Consider the following 5,877-nt stretch of genomic DNA (forward strand, 5'->3'; position numbering starts at 1 on the left):
GGTTCCTCTTCGGGACATCTCGGCAGCAGGTGTCCGATCCCCTCTGGCGCCAGCTTTTTCTAACTCTTATCCAAAGAATGATGGATGGTTGGCCATCAAGCACTTCGTGAGTGACCCAACTGAGGTATCCATGGGTCATTGGGACAAGATAAAGATGGCAACGAAGAGGGTTGACAAGTGGGCTTGCTAGCCTCCAGGTACCAGCTGGAGATCTCCCACTATTACAACCCATCCCCAGGTGATAGAAATCAGTTCCCCTGGATACAATGGCCGCTTTGGCAACTGGACTCTATGGCATTGAAGTCCCTCCCCTCTCCAAAGCCCGCCCTCCTCAGGCTCTGCACCAAAAACCTCCCGCTGGTGGCAAAGAGAGACCGGGCAACCCTATTGCCAAGTCCCCCCTGGCCACCAGCAGGAGATGGGGGGGTAGGGCTGCCAGATCCAGGTTGGGGAACTCCTGGAGATTTGAGGGTGGAGCCTGGGGAGGACAAGGACCTCACAGAGTACAGTGCCATAGAGATGATAGAGCCCACCTTCCAAAGCATCTGTTTTCTCCAGGGGAACTGACCTCTGCAGTCTGGAGATGAGCAGTAATTCTGGGAGATCCCCAGATGGTCCTGCCCGGAGGCTGGCCTTACTAGCAACGAACCACCTCCAAGCAGAGACGGTACTTTGTGTTACAGCTGATGGAGGTAGATGGGGACGTTAAAACAGTCCGTGCTCAAGCTGAGCCCAGTGGCCCCTCAAGTGCTGGCAGCATGGGAGGGCTGCTGAACTTGGGGCCCAGCCACAGTGACAATGGGTGGAGGTTCACCCAGCAGGGGAGCCTACACCCTTTCTTGTTTAGCATCACCGTAGCCTGGCTCCAGGCTGAGTGGATCCCTTTTGGCTCGGCTGGTTCTTGGCTGCCAGTGCTCCACCAGGAACTTTCCCAGTAAGTTAAAGGGCCGGTCCATCCTTGACAACTGCTAATTTCTTTTGACTTTTTAAGGGTCTTAGCAAAATGTCTACCTGTCCTCTTTAATATTTGCACTTTGCAGCAAAATTTTAGCAATGCAAGGTTACCGCCATGTAAAGGGATCCGATTGTTATCTTCATGAGACTCTGTATTTTTTTCTCTTTACTCCAAAACCTATTTTGAGAATATCTTTGCATAGCCACATTGATTTCCTCAATCTTTTGAAGGACTGATGCTTCAACCTTTGCCTCTTCTCGCCCCTGCCTCTAACCATTGTCCACTGAGTAAAGCACTTAAGTATATTTTCCCAATTCTTTTTTCCCTGTTGATAGTTACCATGGCCTCGTAGACCTAGTTCTCATTGAGATGGTACATGTACATCTGGACTGTTCCACTTCAAATGGGGCTCATCTGATTGAATGCTCATCTATACTAACAAAAAAAATTCCATGCATATGGAAAATTAGTGTGTCAGGGAGAAGGCTAGAGCCACTTCCCCCCTGAACTGCTAGCTTTCTAGCTGCGAGGGAAGATTTTGCTTGGAGGACACACAATCTTGTGAGTCTCCCATCAGCAGTGTAGCAGCCCAAGCACAGGTTTCCACTCAGTGTGATCATGTAGCATTGTGTGATCATGAGATTCCCAGGAGATTTCCCCATTCACAGACACTGACCAGATTCAGACCAGCTTCTGTCACCAAAGTTACCATAAAATGAGTCTTTAGCCCACCCCACTGCCAGCCATAGATTTTTCAATTTGTGCCAAACTTTCCTCCTGTCTTTCCTTCTCACTGGCTGAGTACTGCAACAGGTTAGATGAAGAATTTGTGTCTTGTCCCGCCCATAAAATAAACTGGGCATTCACCTTGGCTGTTAGCATTTTAAAGGGGGGTTGTGTGTTTTAAGGGGGGCATTTTGTTTCTCTTTTAAAATACTCCTAACAAAGCAGGGAGCCTAGTTTCAAATACAACACTGAGTGGAGGTTGAAGGGTTAAATCCCTTCTCCCTTCCCTGCACGGCCTTGAGGCTAATTGAGATCGGGCAAACCAGAAATATGTATTTTATATATAGAAGGAAAGAGATGTGTGTCTCATTTCGTCTCATTTGATAATCACATATGCTGGCAACTGGCATGAGTCTGTTAGAAGATGGGCTGCACCACATTAGGGAATTTATATATAAAAGAATTAAAAGGCTTGCAAAAATGAATAGACAGAATTAAGGTGAGGGGATTCCTGTTCCCTCCCCCTCAAAATTCACATTGATCCTCCGAGGAGCTCAGACTGTGTTGTACTTTCACACTTCTGTGTGATAGGTTACTTTGCAAGCACCGTCGGTATGCGTGTGTGCATGCACACGCATGCATGCCAAACTCAAATGATTTGGAGACCCACGTTGCTGATGCAGCCCCATGACAAAATGTCAGCGCCACTTGCATTTGCCACTGAAAGGATAAAGATTGCGATCCCATCAAGGCCAGCTTGGGGGTCGTCTTCCAACATGCCTGCCGGAAAAGTGTCCTGTCCCTTTAATACAACCTCCATGGGATGTTATTAGCTCCATTCTATGAAAAGTTTGAGCTGCCCAATTCCACAAGTGAAGCCTCTACTAAAGGGACAGGACCATCCCCCCCACCCAGGGCTGTTGGCAGCCCTTCCTTGGCGAAAGCATTACTGAACACAGTGGGGTTTACTTCTGAGTAGGACTGCCTGGGACAGGGCAGCTTTGGTGTCTGATCTGTTCTTCAATGTTTGTAACAAGAGCATAACAAAAGAAAATACCTGTGCAATAGAGTATAATGGATGCTATGTGAGCCACACCTCTTACGTGCACATGTTGGTTTTCCAAAATCCTGCCCCTTGCCAAACCAACTCTCTTCATCTTGCCATAGGGTTGCCAGCTCCGGGTTGGGAAATACCTGGAAATTTTTGGGGTGGAGCCTGAGGAGGGCAGGGTTTGGGAAGAGGAAGGACTTCAATGCCATAGAGTCCAATTGCCAAAGTGGCCATTTTCTCCAGGTGAACTGATCTCTATCGGCTGGAGAGCAGTTGTAATAGCAGGAGATATCCAGCTAGTACCTGGAGGTTACTTAAACAAAAACAAAAACTATGCTGTATTAACACAGTTGTATGACAAATTCAGCACGTGGGCTCCAAGATATAATTCACAATTCATTAATGTTCATTTTACTAACATATACAAAAGAAACTGTTTCATTGTGTTAAGTTACACAATATATATGCAATACCGAGTTCAATTCTTCTTATAAGCAGTGTTCCAAAATTCAAAAAGAAGGAAGACCAACGTACTGACGAAGTATAGAAACACACACCAACCTAGGGCGGAGTCTGAGTTGGATTTCATATTAGTTGGACTGCATATTGCCAATTAATACTTTTTCTGCATGCTGTGGTATCCCCCCACCGGGAGTTATCCGGGAGCTTCCATCTCCTGAGAGGTGCGTCTTTCGCCGCAGCAGAACCTTGAGAACCCGGAAGGCTCCCCGGGTCGTTCTTCTTTCCTGCTTTTCTTTCGACGCACAGCCAGTTTGTGATCTCATACGCTGTGGAAAGGTGGTCGCCTTGTGACTTTTGATTTGTTTTGAACTTTGACATTGTTCTATTTCATTTTAGTTGGAACACTGCTTACAAGAAGAATTGAACTCAGTATTGCATATATACTGTGTGACTTAACACAATGAAACGGTTTCTTTTGTATATGTTAGTAAAATGAATATTAATGAATTGTGAATTATATCTTGTATCATTACTAATTAATTAGTACCTGGAGGTTGGCAACTAGCGTTGCCAGGTCCCTCGTTGCCACTGGTGGGAGGTTTTTGGGGTGGAGCCTGAGGAGGGTGGGGTTTGGGGAGGGGAGGTACTTCAATGCCATAGTGTCCAATTGCCAAAGAGGCCATTTTCTCCAGGGGAACTGATCTCTGTCAGTTGGAAATCAGTTGTAATAGCAGGAGATCTCTAGCTAGTATCTGGAGGTTGGCAACCATATCCTGCCATCTTGCCAGAACCTTAGAGTAGGGTGGGTTGATAGAGGCATGTGTTGCTGTAATGCACTGGAGAGGGTGATGAGATTGGACTGGGGAAATGTGGGGTTCCAATCCTCTGTGCACGACTTTGGCCCGTCACTTAGGCTCCATTCAGATATCAGAAACAGACTCCACCTGTGGATACAACATGGTAATCAGCATTCGTGTAATAGTGGTAGTTAGGTTAATTATAATTAAGTGGCGATTTATTTTCTGTGTGGAATAATGAAGCAGGTTTCTTTCAAGGGGATAGATGAAAGATGAAACCCTGACACACTCTGAGGCTTAGTGGGGGCAGTAGGCCAAGCCAAGTGGCATCCTTGCTGCTTCTTTTTGTCTCTGAGTGTGCAGCCTAACACAGGAACATGCATTCAGACATTGCGTATTGCTGCTGGAGGAGAAAGTTGGAGAGATGTGACTTTTATGAGCCGGTAGATTTATTTTATTTGAATTTTGTTTTTGTACAAGAGTTTCTGAAAAGGAGCAATCTGTCTAAGCAGTAGGGTTGCCAGCTCTGGGCTGGGAAATGCCTGGAGATTTTTGGGGTGGAGCCTGAGGAGCGTGGGGTTTGGAGAGGGAAGGGAATTCAGTGCCATAGAGTCCAGTTACCAAAGCGGCCATTTTCTCCAGGTGAACTGATCTCTATTGACTGGAGATCAGTTGTAATAGCAGGAGATCTCCAGCCACCACCTGGAGGTTGGCAACTCTACCAAGCAATGAGCATTTGGAATTGTAGCAGCAGTATCCTGAAAGGTCCGCAGCAAAACGTGATCAGATTCTGGTTCAATAGGAGACTTGGGATTCTGCCATGAAGTTAAAAATAACTACTCACAATGCCGTGCCAGCCAGAATACACCCATCTCCTTCCCTCACAGACTCAATTTCATCTCCCCATCACATGATGACAGATTGCAGATTCTGCCAAACCAGGGTTTTCGAACGAGGGCCCATGACTGGATTGCTACCCACAGTTTCTACTGACTGTGTTTTGTTATGATGTCTGGATTCACAAACCACAGTTTGGCACGAAAGACTGGCGCTTGCAGCCTCCAGGTCAGAGAGGTACCAATAGAGGGAGGATGTCTTCTGAGCAGGGAGGTGGGATAAACCAGCAATATGTCTGTGGTTCATGACCAAACCAGAATTAACCAGCATCAGCCATTGTACAAATGGTTTAAATATACCAAAGCTTACTGTGATATCTGAATGCACCCAAGCACTGGTCATTTAGTGATATACTAAAAAAAATGATGCCAAATTGGTATCTGTTGGTATCTTCTGAATGATCGTGGAATACGTTGGATTTGGAGGGATTTAGAGGGAACGGGGGGGGGGCAGGGGGCTTGGTGCTGATATATGCAGAAGTAGTCATTGGCGAGTCAGTTCCTTATCCTATTAAGTTTTCAGTGTCCTACAGCGCATTCCTGAGGTGCGCCGGTGGCCAGGACCAAAGGCCTTTGGAGGCCGGCGAAAGCCTGCGCTGGTGCAAGGGCCCACAGCGCCGGTGTCTGGGAGGCACATGCCAGCATTTGTGGCTCCAGCGCTGGCAGTGCCGGGACCGAACGCTGACGTAGCCTTTCCCAGGAGGCATTACTGGGGTGTCACGGTGCCAGCCGGCTGGGGGGGGGCACCGTTATGGCTCGGGAACGCCCCCTTTTATTTTGGCTGAGATACGCCACCGGTGGCGTATCTCCTGTGCAACCCTATGAGGGTTGTACGGATTTTTTGCGCCGGGCGGAGGTTGCAGTGGTGCCGAAACCCCGCCGCTGCGTTGCCTCCTAAGCCCGGCGCAGGCATTCCACTCAGAGTCAGGAATGCACAGCTAGTCCTCAAGATGGTCCAGTCATTTGTGTTGTGTATGAAAAGGGTGCTAC

This window comes from Euleptes europaea, chromosome 13 (assembly GCF_029931775.1).
Source record: "Euleptes europaea isolate rEulEur1 chromosome 13, rEulEur1.hap1, whole genome shotgun sequence".
Classification (NCBI taxonomy): domain Eukaryota; kingdom Metazoa; phylum Chordata; class Lepidosauria; order Squamata; family Sphaerodactylidae; genus Euleptes; species Euleptes europaea.